A 14,027-nucleotide genomic window follows, 5' to 3' on the forward strand; every position below is an offset into this window, starting at 1 on the left:
GTCCCACCGACGGCGATCGATCCCACAACAGTGCATTAGAGGAACTGTTTACCACTGAACTACTATACGTCCCGTCCCTTGATCTATAGCAAGTATTTACTCTTCAAAGAGGTCTATAGGAACTCTTCACTGTTAAAACGATTTATAGGACGTCTGCACTCGTAATAATGTTAAATGACATTCAACATTATTATTATGACGTCATTGTCATTAGCTAAGCATAACTGAAGGAAGGAAAAAACACTTGTTAATGTATCTCTCACTCTCTCTGTCTCGCTCTCTCTGTCTGTGTCTCCTCTCTCTCTCTCTCTCTCTCTCTCTCTCTCTCTCTCTCTCTCTCTCTCTCTCTCTCTCTCTCTCTCTCTCTCTCTCTCTCTCTCTCTGTACACACACACACACACACACATATACACACACACACATTATTTTTAAAGTTCCATATTAAACATTTCTGTAAAATGTTTACAGCGCCTTGAAATATATTTCTTTAAAATAATTACTTTTCCATGTACATGTACAATAGTTCTGACCCCCCGTTGCACAAAAGAATCGTAGCAAAGATTAATTGCAGTAACCAGATTGGTTTTACGGTCGGCACACGTAAACGTTACAGCCATTCCACAAAACTAGGGGATCTAGGGGGGCCAGTTATAATTTGTGAAAACAACCTTACGGTAGTGATAATTGCTCGTTTAACGATTGAGATCTTCTGTGCGAAGAATTGCGAACTGAAGTACGGTCGGAAATAGAATAAAAATGATTTTCGTCGATTATTTCTTACATATTAAACAGACAAGTACATTTTATGTAAATATATATTTAATGATCGTCTACCTAATTTAGCATTGACTTGTTTTGGCTCTCATTGATGTACAAGGTGGTGTTTACTCTTGAAATTAAAAGAAACTATAACAAATTTTGATCAACATGTGTCAATTTCATTCCTGTTCCAATATGTGAGGGACTGTTTGTAATGACAGTTCACCCCTATCACTCTCCAAAACAAATATTTGTAAACATTTATATGTAAAATTTGAGCAAAACTGTCAAAAACCATTTTGAGTTTGTGATCTATTATACTGGTATTAAAGGTGCTATCCCAAAGTTGCATAATGAGAGCTATTGCAAATCATGTTTTTATTAATTTTTGCTTTAACATTTAAAAACTACACCTTTAATTATATGGCCATAAATAATTATAGGAAATAATTTTATCTACTACTAGAATATAAATTTTATTGGAGAATCTTTATCACAAACAGATGCTAACATAATTATAGTATAGCACCTTTAAGTGGTTGCAAGATTGTGTAAATTTCTAATGTACTTATATTGAATATATATTCATTAAATATGCTGGTCATAATTAATAATTTATGCTGCAATTCAAACTAATCAGTTAACTAGCAGTTTTAAATTAAAAGTTTGTTTAAAGGTAAATGAAATTGACACATATCGATCAAAATGTGTTATAGTCTGTTTCAATAAAGGTCACACATCTCTTGTTTACTGACATCTTTATTTTAATTTCAAGAGTAAACACCACCTTGTACATCAATGCGAGCAGAAACAAGTGTATGCTAAATTAGGTAGAGTATCATTAAATAGGTATTTACAAAATATGTACTTGTCTGTTTGATATGAAAGAAATTATTGAAGAAAATCATGTTTATTCTATTTCCGACACTACTATAGTTTTATAATACTTTAATTTCGGACTATTTGAAAGAGTTTAAATGTATTCAATGGTATCGGATATCAAAAATATTTATCATAATCAATGTTAATTTTCTTCATTCTAATCTATCTATCTGCCTGTCTGCCTGCCTGCCTGCCTGTCTGTCTGTCTGTCTGTCTATCTATCTATCTATCTATCTATATATATCTATCTATCTATCCTCTCTCCCGAAACAAACACACACGAGCGCGCGCACACACACACACACACACACACACACACACACACACACACACACAAACACACTTTACAGCCGTTCCCCAAAACAACTTTAAGATAGTCATAAGTGCTCGTTTGACGAGTGAGATCTCCTATGCGAATAAGTGCGAATTAGTTGTATAATACATTAGTAAACGTTACAGCCATTCCACAAAACTAGGGGATCTATGGGGGGCCAGTTATTATTTTTGAAAACAACCTTACCGTAGTGGTAAGTGCTCCTTTAACGATTGAGATCTTCTATGCAAAGAATTGCGAACTACTTTTAAAACACTTTCATTTCGGACTATTTGAAACAGCTTAAATGTATTCAGTGGTATCGGATATCAAAAATATTTCTCATAATAAATGTTAATTTTCTTCATTCTAATCTATCTATCTGTCTATCTATCTATCTATCTATCTATCCTCTCTCCCTATCTCTCTCCAGAAACAAACACATGCGCGTGCACACACACACACACACACACACACACACACACACACACACACACACACACACACACACACACACATACACACACACTTTACAGCCGTTCCCCAAAACAACTTTACGGTAGTCGTTAGAGCTCGTTTGACGATTGAGATCTTCTATGCGAATAAGTGCGAATTAATTTTATAATACATTAGTTTCCGACTATATGAAACATATTGGATGTATTCAATTGTGTCGAATATCCAAAAGGAAGCTTTGCCAGTTTATTTCCTAAGCGATTATTGCCGAATGCATAAGAGATCAGAGTTATCTCCGATATTTTCGTGTGAAGGTCGTGTGGTCTAGAGTGTTTTTCATCGAACGTCGAGTTTTGTAAAATCTACTTCCTGTATATGATATCCATTTTTACCAAAAGGGTTAGTATGCTTCTTATAAAATGGCCAAATGATCATCTGTTATTTGACAGCTACGTTAATGGCTTACAACTGCACCGTACCAACTGTACTATAGGTATCCAGAAAAGTTTATGTCACTTCTTCTGGTGCGTAGTAGAAGAGGCAGTCCTCCTACAGACGGAGTTCGAACAATATATCGTGATAACAATAAGCTGCCATATATATTAGGTCTGCCACGTAATGTTAAAGTTTGGTCACCTTAACGACGCAACTAGAACACATTCAATAATTATTCATGGCTTTGGATGTCAATTGTTAAATTATTTTGAGAGCCTTTGAGACAAAAGGCGCTACATTATTTCCATTAGTAGCACCGAATCTTTTATATGCGCCATCCCAGAGAGAAGATTGGGCCCACCGACGGCGACCGATCCCACAACAACAGTGCATTAGAGGAACGGTTTACCACTGAAGTACTATACGTCCCGTCCCTTGATCTATATGAAGTCTTTACTCTTCAAAGAGGTCTATAGGAAATCTTCACTGTTAAAACGATTTATAGGAAGTCTGCACTCGTAATAATGTTAAATGCCATTCAAGATTATTATTATGACGTCAGTGTCATTAGCTAAGCATAATTAAAGGAATGAAAAAACACTTGTCAATGAGTCTCTCTCTCTCTCTCTCTCTCTCTCTCTCTCTCTCTCTCTCTCTCTCTCTCTCTCTCTCTCTCTCTCTCTCTCTCTCTCTCTCTCTCTCTCTCTCTCAGAGTGTGTGGTTGGACATGTGGTGAGTTTTGTATACAAATTGACATGCAACGTCACACGCGGGATAGTAAGTTATATGCAATGTGATAAATATTCATTATGCAACTCGCACACGATGAGGTTTGTTCACAAACATGCATGCAACGTGTCAGTCCAATACGGCTCAAACGCGAGATTGTAAGTGATATGTAACGTGATAAATATTCATTATGCAGCTCGCACATGATCAAAACAGGAACGGTCTGTGTGGAAATAAATTAGAAGGACCAAAACAGCGACATAGCTAAACTGGTTATTATTTTCTTTTAGACAATAATACTATAATACAGGTAAACTAGGTATTACTTACTTTAAAACACTAACATTACAATACAGGTAGACTGGTTATTACTTACTTTAAAACACTAACATTATAATAGAGGTAAACTGGTTATTACTTACTCTAAAACACTAACACTATAATACAGGTAAACTGCATATTACTTACTCTAAAACACTAACATTATAATACAGGTAAACTAGTTATTACTTACTCAAAAACACTAACACTATAATACAGGTAAACTGGTTATTACTTACTTCAAAACACTAACACTATAATACAGGTAAACTGGTTACTACTTACTTAAAAACACTAACACTATAATACAGGTAAACTGGTTACTACTTACTTAAAAACACTAACACTATAATACAGGTAAACTGGTTATTACTTACTTTAAAACACTAACACTATAATACAGGTACACTGGTTATTACTTACTTAAAAACACTAACACTATAATACAGGTACACTGGTTATTATTTGCTTTAAAACATTAATACTACAATACAAGTAAACTGGTGATTACATACCTAGAAAACACTTACACTATAATACAGGTAAACTGGTTATTACTTACTATACACTAACACTATAATACAGGTAAACTGGTTATTACTTACTTTACACTAACACTATAATACGGGTAAACTGATTATTACTTACTTTACACTAACACTATAATACAGGTAAACTGGTTATTACTTACTTTACACTAACACTATAATACAGGTAAACTGATTATTACATACTTAGAAACACTAACACTATAATACAGGTAAACTGGTTATTACATACTTAGAAACACTAACACTATAACACAGGTTAACTGGTTATTCTTTACTTTACACTAAGACTATAATACAGGTTAACTGGTTATTACTTACTTTAAACACTTGCGTTACAAACTTTGTGGTTGCATCCAGGAATATTTATCACAACAGATCTCTCTCTGTCTCTCTCTCTCTCTCTCTCTCTCTCTCTCTCTCTCTCTCTCTCTCTCTCTCTCTCTCTCTCTCTCTCTCTCTCTCTCTCTCTCTCTCTCTCTCTCTGTGGTGAGTTTTGTTTACAAATTGACATGCAACATCACACGCGGGATAGTAAGTGGTATGCAATGTGATAAATATTTATTATGCAGCTCGCACATGATGAGTTTTGTTCACAAAAATGCATGCAACGTGCCAGTTCAATACAGGTGAAAGGCGAGATAATAAGTGATATGCTACGTGATAAATATTCATTATGCAGCTAGCACATGATCAAAACAGGCACGGTTTGTGTGGAAATAAATTAGAAGGACCAAAACAGCGACACAGGTGAACTGGTTATTATTTACTTTAAAACACTAATAATATAATACAGGAAAAATAGTTATTACTTACTTTAAAACATTGACACTATAGTACAGGTAAACTGGTTATTACTTACTTAAAAACACTAATATTATAATACAGGTAAACTGGTTATTACTTACTTAAAAACACTAACACTGTAACACAGGTCAACTGGTTATTACTTGCGTTAAAACATTAATACTATAATATAGGTAAACTGGTTATTACTTGAAAACACTAGCATTATAATACACAAAAAAATGTTTTTATTCGGTTTGAAACTCTAACATTGTAATAGAGGTAAACTCGTTACTAGTTTTGTAAAACAGTGACATTGCAATAGAGGTAAACTGTTTACTAGTTCAGTAAAACACTTACATTGCAATAGAGTTAAACTGGTTACTAGTTCTGTAAAACACTGACATGGCAATAGAGGTAAACTGGTTACTAGTTCTGTAAAACACTGACATTGCAATAGAGGTAAACTGGTCACTAGTTCTGTAAAACACTGACATTACAATCCATGTAAACTGGTTATTGATAACTTTAAAACACTAACATTGCAATAGGGGTAAACTGGTTACTTGTTCTGGAAAACATTGACATTGCAATAGAGGTAAACTGGTTACTAGTGCTGTACAACACTGACAATGCAATAGAGGTAAACTGGTTACTAGTTCTGTAAAACACTGACATTGCAATAGAGGTAAACTGGTTACTAGTTCTGGAAAACTCTAACATTGCAATAGAGGTAAACTGGTTACTAGTTCTGTACAACACTGACATTGCAGTAGAGATAAACTGGTTACTAGTTCTGTAAAACACTGACATTGCAATCCAGGAAAACGGGTTATTGATAACTTTAAAACACTGACATTGCAATCCAGGTAAACTGGTTATTGATAACTTTAAAACACTGACATTACAATCCATGTAAACTGGTTATTGATAACTTTAAAACACTAACATTGCAATAGGGGTAAACTGGTTACTTGTTCTGGAAAACATTGACATTGCAATAGAGGTAAACTGGTTACTAGTGCTGTACAACACTGACAATGCAATAGAGGTAAACTGGTTACTAGTTCTGTAAAACACTGACATTGCAATAGAGGTAAACTGGTTACTAGTTCTGGAAAACTCTAACATTGCAATAGAGGTAAACTGGTTACTAGTTCTGTACAACACTGACATTGCAGTAGAGATAAACTGGTTACTAGTTCTGTAAAACACTGACATTGCAATCCAGGAAAACGGGTTATTGATAACTTTAAAACACTGACATTACAATCCATGTAAACTGGTTATTGATAACTTTCAAACTCTGACATTGCAATAGAGGTAAACTGGTTACTAATTCTGTAAAACACTGACATTGCAATCCAGGTAAACTGGTTATTGATAATTTTAAAACACTGACATTGCAATCCAGGTAAACTGGTTATTGATAACTTTAAAACACTGACATTACAATCCATGTAAACTGGTTATTGATAACTTTAAAACACTGACATTACAATCCATGTAAACTGGTTATTGATAACTTTAAAACACTAACATTACAATGCAAGTTAATTGATTATTATTATTTGCTTTAAAACACCGACGTTACCATGCATGCAAATTGATTATTACTACCTTTAAAACACTAACAACACACTAACAGTTAAAATGGTTATTGCTTACTTTGAAAAGCCAACACTAGAATACAGGTAAAGTGGATAGTATTAACTTTAAAACACTAACATTACAATAAGGTAAACTCTTTATTACTAACTTTGGAAACACTGACGTCACAATAAATATAAATTCTGATTATTATATTGCTTTCGATTATCATATTGAATTGGTATTATATGTATTTCAATTGTGTTCTTAAATCCGTTGATTACACTAGTCCAGAAATTACGCACACATTAGACCAGCAGGAACAAAGTTCATTTCATATTATACAGTATATGCAATGCGCTATCACCTGATTGTGCATAACTAACTAGGGGAGCTAACTCTATTAGCGACTGTCATTATCAGACAATAGTTTGAGATTGATATTGTGTTATTAAAACTTTCATTATAAAACGTATCTTGTTCATTTTGCATTGATACGTTTTCGTTTTGTTTAGTGCTACGACTTAATTTAGCGCATGGAACAAACCTGATAAATATGAGTATAGTTTATCATTAAATAGTCAAATAAATTGTTTTTAGCTATCTTTGTTAGAATAAAATAATAATTTATTTAGCAAATTGATGAGGGAAAGAGTACACCCTATGTGGTGGACATTTCACCCCTGGGACTCGTCAAATCTCGTCTCCTGTCAATGGATTGTTTTAGCCTTCAAACCGAGTGCTTGACAGTATAGGCGGGTACCACAGGATACGCTGACCTTTCGCAAACACCTGGTATCATCACTGTTTTTAGTTATTGATGACTGCATGCCATTAAGCTGCATATATTCCATTGCACTCTATCCTGTGCAAGTTTGGGTTTTGTAAGCAAGTCTTTGGAGTGGAAGTCATCCTACGGGCGGTGCAGGAATGATGAACAATGTTACCTATATCGTAGGGGATTGGCGATCCTTCCAAGGATGCGCCTCAGAAAGTGGATCATGGAAGCAATGTTCACATTTCCCAACACCCTTTCGACTTTTTCTTTTGTGTAGAAATATGATTTTGATAATGCAATACGGTTTTGTCGTTCAGACTTCACCGCATAGATCTTGTTTCAGACAAGAAACTGCAGATGATCTTTATGACGAATGTTAACAGTGGTTATAAAGAAAAGGAATGCAAGTAATAACTATTTGACGTCATCAGGTTAGAGTTAGGGCGAATCTGTTCTGCAGTTCCATTAGAACAAACTTTGTGTTATTGTTATTTGACGACACCATGTCATCAGGTTAGAGTTAGGGCGAATCTGTTCTGCAGTTCCATTAGAACAAACTTTGTGTTATTGTTATTTGACGACACCATGTCATCAGGTTAGAGTTAGGGCGAATCTGTTCTGCAGTTTCATTAGAACAAACTTTGTGTTATTGTTATTTGACGACACCATGTCATCAGGTTAGATTTAGGGCGAATCTGTTCTGCAGTTCCATTAGAACAAACTTTGTGTTATTGTTATTTTAGACTGTTCAGATTTGTTTCCAAATATTAGAAAACGTGTCGTGTTTAAGTGTAAAGACTGTTTCAAGTTATCTTTAAATATGAAATAAAAAGTAAAATATCCTGTCTGATTTTTCAGAATGAAAATCACTTGGTTTGTGGTGGTGCTGTGTGTTGGACTGGCACTTTGCGGTAGGTCATCTACTCAAACATAATTATACACCAAAACCTGTGGTATGTACTGCTTTGTCTCAATGAGTGGCCTATGTGACAGCAGCGAATTTCCTGGGGTTTTTCCGTCAAACGCTAGTGCTGCAATGATAAACCGGTATACCTCGATAATTGATCAGCTCAATACGAACCGCGGTACAGTTTTGCGTATCGCGATTTTTACACGCTATTTTTTTTATTATATCTTATTTGGCTTGAAATAGGCAAACAAACAACGAAAGAAACCAAAACCCCATCATTTTGTTAATTGGTGATGACAGGAAATGTAAAAATCACGTCAAGCGTAGTCGGCTTACTTGTTGGTATACGAAGGGATAGGTCGGTTATACTTGGTTCTAACTTCAAACAAAATGTGTCCAATAAAAATAAAGAAATAAATCAACAAGTGAGAATCGCACTTCGCTGTGTTTCCCTGAACTCGGAATACTTTGGCCGATCGTTCAAAACACTTCGGCCGATAACCTCTGGTTCGGTCGATCTGCCGAAACATTGCGACTCAATACGTATATGCCCGTGTCAATCGAGCAGCAACGGAAAAGCCCGATAGTAAGTATTTTCGAATGCGACAATTTATAAATAGCTTGACACCATCACACCGGTGTTCTAGTAGACTAGTACTGTTTTAAAAAATAAAAATGGCCAAGAAGACCATTATGCTAGTAATAAATGTCGTGGTTTATATGATCATTTAGGTCTATGATGGAATCAATATTACAAATATTTCGATTTGTATACTATGTATTACTTATTTAACTCAAACTAGCTATGTTAAGTTTTATGCACGAAAAACGCGTGCAACAATTATTTAGCAACTGACCATCAAAGAAATGCCGACGTGTTGTTTATGATGATGCGTTTAGCCTGACAGCCGAAACTAATAAAAATCATTAAAACAATTATGCAATATGCTTTCATTAAAACCCCCATAAATATTAAATTTAAATAATATCAACTATATTGCAATACATAGTGCAATACGGTTTCTTATATAGCAATATATCGCAATACGGTTTTGACCATAGCGTTGCACGCTAATATTAATACTCTATATTGCATATTTAAAACTTCTTTTTTTAAACTTAGCACATTAAAAATGTCGGTTTTAGTTTGTCTAGAGTCACTGTCTGCTTACAATAAAGAGGAAAGGATTATAATGTTTATCTAAATGCAATACATTTTAAACGTCAGTTGTTTTGAGATTGACATATATATTTAATTTGATACTTTGTTGAGAGAAAACTAAAGCGGAAACCCGCAGAAAGAAAATGTGTTAAGTTTAGGGTTAGGGTTAAGAAAATCATACAGTAATGATAAGAGTAATTAATTTTGTTAAAATGTTAAATTTAAAAAACAAAATTGCAAAAATAATCTGGGTATTGCACCATACCCACTTTACCATCTGGCAGAAACCCTGACACGTGTGTGTGTGTGTGTGTGTGTGTGTGTGTGTGTGTGTGTGTGTATAACTATACATATACATGTATACACACACACCGATAGATATCTAGATAGATATCTAGTTTAACGTGCCCATATACCACTAGGGTTTCGAACACGCCCATCCCGTTGATATTTCATTTTGACGTCGTCTACTTTGATATTGAAAACGTGACGTCATAAATACTGCATTTTTACAAGATATAATTAAGTTTTTTTAAGGATATTACCTATTATTTACCAAAAAATAAGAAACACTTTTTGGGGGGATATATATATATATATATATTAGAGCTGTAACGAATACACTAAGTGCCGAATACGATACGTATCACGGATATAGGGTCTGAATACGAATAAATATTCACGAATACCAATAATTGCAGTAAATCTACCAATACTGTACTACTGACTTTCTGAATGAAGCAACCCACGAGTGAACAAAAATCAAAAATGGCATTTAAATAATAGGATGTGTTTAACATTAAACTATGAAATGTGAGATGTAGGATATTAAATAGTTAAATGTCAGTTATAAAACCTAAATTATAATAAAAACAAAAATAACGAGACGCAAAAACAAAACAAGCATGTAAACATCGTCTAGTGAAAAAGAGAATCTTTAGGCAGTGATCACATCTTCTGCTAACTCTAACCCTCTCCAAAACAGAAATAAAATTATTCTTTGAACATTTCACTATCATTAAAATCTTAGAAACATATTGAAATATAGAGGTGCGTGAATGTTTTTGGACGGTGTTGTTTTTCTTTAATTTCCTTTTTTTTCCAAATAAGAATTTGACTGCTTTTACTTTTTCCAAATTGAGCTCATAATCTCTTTAAAAATAGTATTCCTTGTGTGTGATTTGTGTTTTTATGAAACTAACCCCTCAATTCCACACACCCACCAGTTTTGTTATTTTCATTGATTTTAATCAGCCATGTGATCGTTGTTGTTAATTTCAGCTTCTTGTTAAATGTTTGTTGTTGATTTCAACTTCTTGATGCTGGCTACACATTTCATTAGAACCATTCCATTTACATTGGTAACACTTGTTTGCGTACATTATGGATAATGAAATTGAAACTCACGGTGTATTTAAAATCGATCGAACGTTTTACTTTTTTGTGATGTCAGTCTTATAAATATAATATTATATCCCGTGATCATTGCAAACTTACTATATAATAATAATTAACCACAAGTACTGGTTTTCGATATCGAAAACATCGAGTGACTGACGTAATTTGGTCATCATGATGAGTACGTTGGGTAGTGGATAGTTGACTTAAAATACTTCACTGTATATATTCAGCTTACAAACTGTGGTCTTTCGAAATCCGTATAATAATAATAATAATAATAATAATAATAATAATAATAAATATTTAAAAAAAACACAAAACAAAACACGAATATATTCTGTTCTTTGGGTACCGAATAACGAATAGCTATCGCGTATGGCCTGTATTCCGTGCACCGAATACGTGAGTGAATTGTTGCATCTCTAATATATATATATATCGTCGTCTTAGGATTATAATGTTCTATGTGCCATTTACTCGTCACTGGAAAAACGATGTTAAAGTTTTAACCCGGTGGAACTTACATATGTAATATTTATCTGTGTGCGGTTTCGCAGCTGGGTATAAACTGTTTACCTAAATATTCTTATTCTAACCTGACACTGCTTCAAAACATCACATTCTCTGTAAAATTGTGAAATTTGATTTGGACTTAGAACAATACGACATACAATTTGACTGATTCTTTTAGAACTATAATGTTTTACAACATAGAACATATATTTAAGCGCATACAAATCATGTCAATACTTACAAACAAAGGCCATAGCATTTAAAGTACAATTGATGAGATAAAAAAAAAATTGAAACATATTTATATGCAAATTCTATTTAATAGATAACGGAACATAGTACAAGAGCTCGGTGTTCATTTTTATTTATATAAAGTCATAACAACAAAATGTATTTCTATGATGATTATTTCTGAGAAACATTTTATTTTCTGGTAACAATCATGCTGGCGCAAGTAACCTAATTAAAATGACATTAAAAACAACAAAAGGTAACAATCTTGACTTCAACAGATTATATTAATAAAATCAAGATTAAAATGGATCAAATGGTGATTAATAAAAAGGAAACGTTAGTGTGCACAAACAGGGTAGGTTTTTTTGTATTATTCACAACTCTTGTAACATTAATTTCAAATAATGTGAAAATGTATAAATAAGACAGATAATGCTATTTAATAGGGTGGTATGTTTTATGAGCTTTCCGTAACATGCTCTTTTGTGTTTACTGTTTGTATTTAGAACAAATTATAAAATGTAATGTTGAAGGAAGTTAAATAATGTTCATGGTAATCTTCATGGTAACGTTGACAAATATTATAGATATAATGTTCTATCTCCATAATAAAATGAAGTAAAATAATGTTTTCCAACAATAGAATTCATTGAAATTTAAATGTCATTGATGTTTTTAAATGTGTTTAAGAAAAGACATCAAATATGCCATTCAATGGCCATGCTGATTTTGATATACACATCTAGTCACGTGACTGACATTGAGAAAACTGATTGATCAAAGGACATAAAACATTAAAGTACTGATCGTTTTGTCATTTTTGGACATAAAGCAAAAACGAATTGGCAATAACTTACTTTTAGTTATTTTTAGCTAAATGATCTCTTAAATAAGGAGACAGAAATCTTTATTACCACAAAATGGTATATGGAACTCATTTTTTGAAGAAAAAAAGGACTTATATATCGTCGTCCTAGGATTATAATGTTCTAAGTCCCTTTTTCTTCGTTCTAACCTAGAACCGGGATTGAACAGAAGATCTTCAAATAGTGGGAAGGAAAATATGCCTAGAAGGTAAGTATAATTATTTGAAGAAGCATATTATCCGTAACACACTTCAGTATTCAATCCGAATGGCTCCAGGGACATTGTGTCAGCAATTCACGTCTTTGTGTGTATTGTACATTGACGTTTTTCGGATACACTAAACTGTTCAAGCGATGACGTGGCTTGTGACCCATCCCTCCACAGACCAATCAACCCACCCCCAATCCATTCCCAGTTCGTTTTGAAGATCCCTGCTTAATGAGATTTTTAAATGTTTTCAATTCATCGTCGACATTATACAAAACTAAGTTGCGTGTCTAAGCATTTGTATCCCCTCCCTCCCCCCCCCACCCACTCCTCCCCTCAGTGCCGATCTCACCCTGTATCCCCCGTCCTTCACACCTCCCCTCAGTGCCAATATCACTCTATATCGCCTCCCGCTCCCACACACCTCCCCTCCGTGCCGATCTCATCTGTATTCCCCCTCCCCAACGCACCTCTCCTCCTCCTGCTGATCTCACTCTGTATCCCCCCTCCCCAACACACCTCTCCTCCTCCTGCTGATCTCACTCTGGAACACCCCAACCCAACACACTTCACCTGCTCCTGCTGATCTCACTCTGTATCCCCCCTCCCCAACACACCTCTCCTCCTCCTGCTGATCTCACTCTGTATCCCCCGTCCCCAACACACCTCTCCTCCACCTGCCGATCTCATTTGTATCCCCCCATCCCAACAGACCTCTCCTCCTCCTTCCGATCTCATCTGTATCCTCCCTCGCCAACACACCTCACCTCCTCCTGCTGATCTCACTCTGTATCCCCCCTCCCCAACACACCTCTCCTTCTCCTGCTGATCTCACTCTGTATCCCCCCTCCCCAACACACCTCTCCTCCTGTAATCACTCTGAATCCCCCCTCCCCAACACACCTCTCCTCCTCCTGCTGATCTCACTCTGTATCCCCCCCCTTCCCCAACACACCTCTCCTCCTCCTACCGATCTCATCTGTATCCCCCCTCCCCAACACACCTCTCCTCCTACTGCCGATCTCATCTGTATCCCCCCTCCCCAACACACCTCTTCTCCACCTGCCGATCTCATCTGTATCCCCCTCCTGTATCATCCCCCGATCCCAACACACCTCTCCTCCTCCTTCCGATCT

General features: G+C 35.1%; 1 protein-coding gene across 1 annotated transcript in view; it reads left to right on the forward strand.

The window, feature by feature from the left end:
* The window catches only part of LOC121373225 (zinc metalloproteinase dpy-31-like), a 102,194-nt gene that overhangs the window by 23,388 nt on the left and 64,779 nt on the right, over positions 1 to 14,027 (forward strand). The gene's annotated exons all lie outside the window — the stretch shown is intronic.

Source organism: Gigantopelta aegis, chromosome 5 (genome assembly GCF_016097555.1).
Source record: "Gigantopelta aegis isolate Gae_Host chromosome 5, Gae_host_genome, whole genome shotgun sequence".
Lineage (NCBI taxonomy): Eukaryota > Metazoa > Mollusca > Gastropoda > Neomphalida > Peltospiridae > Gigantopelta > Gigantopelta aegis.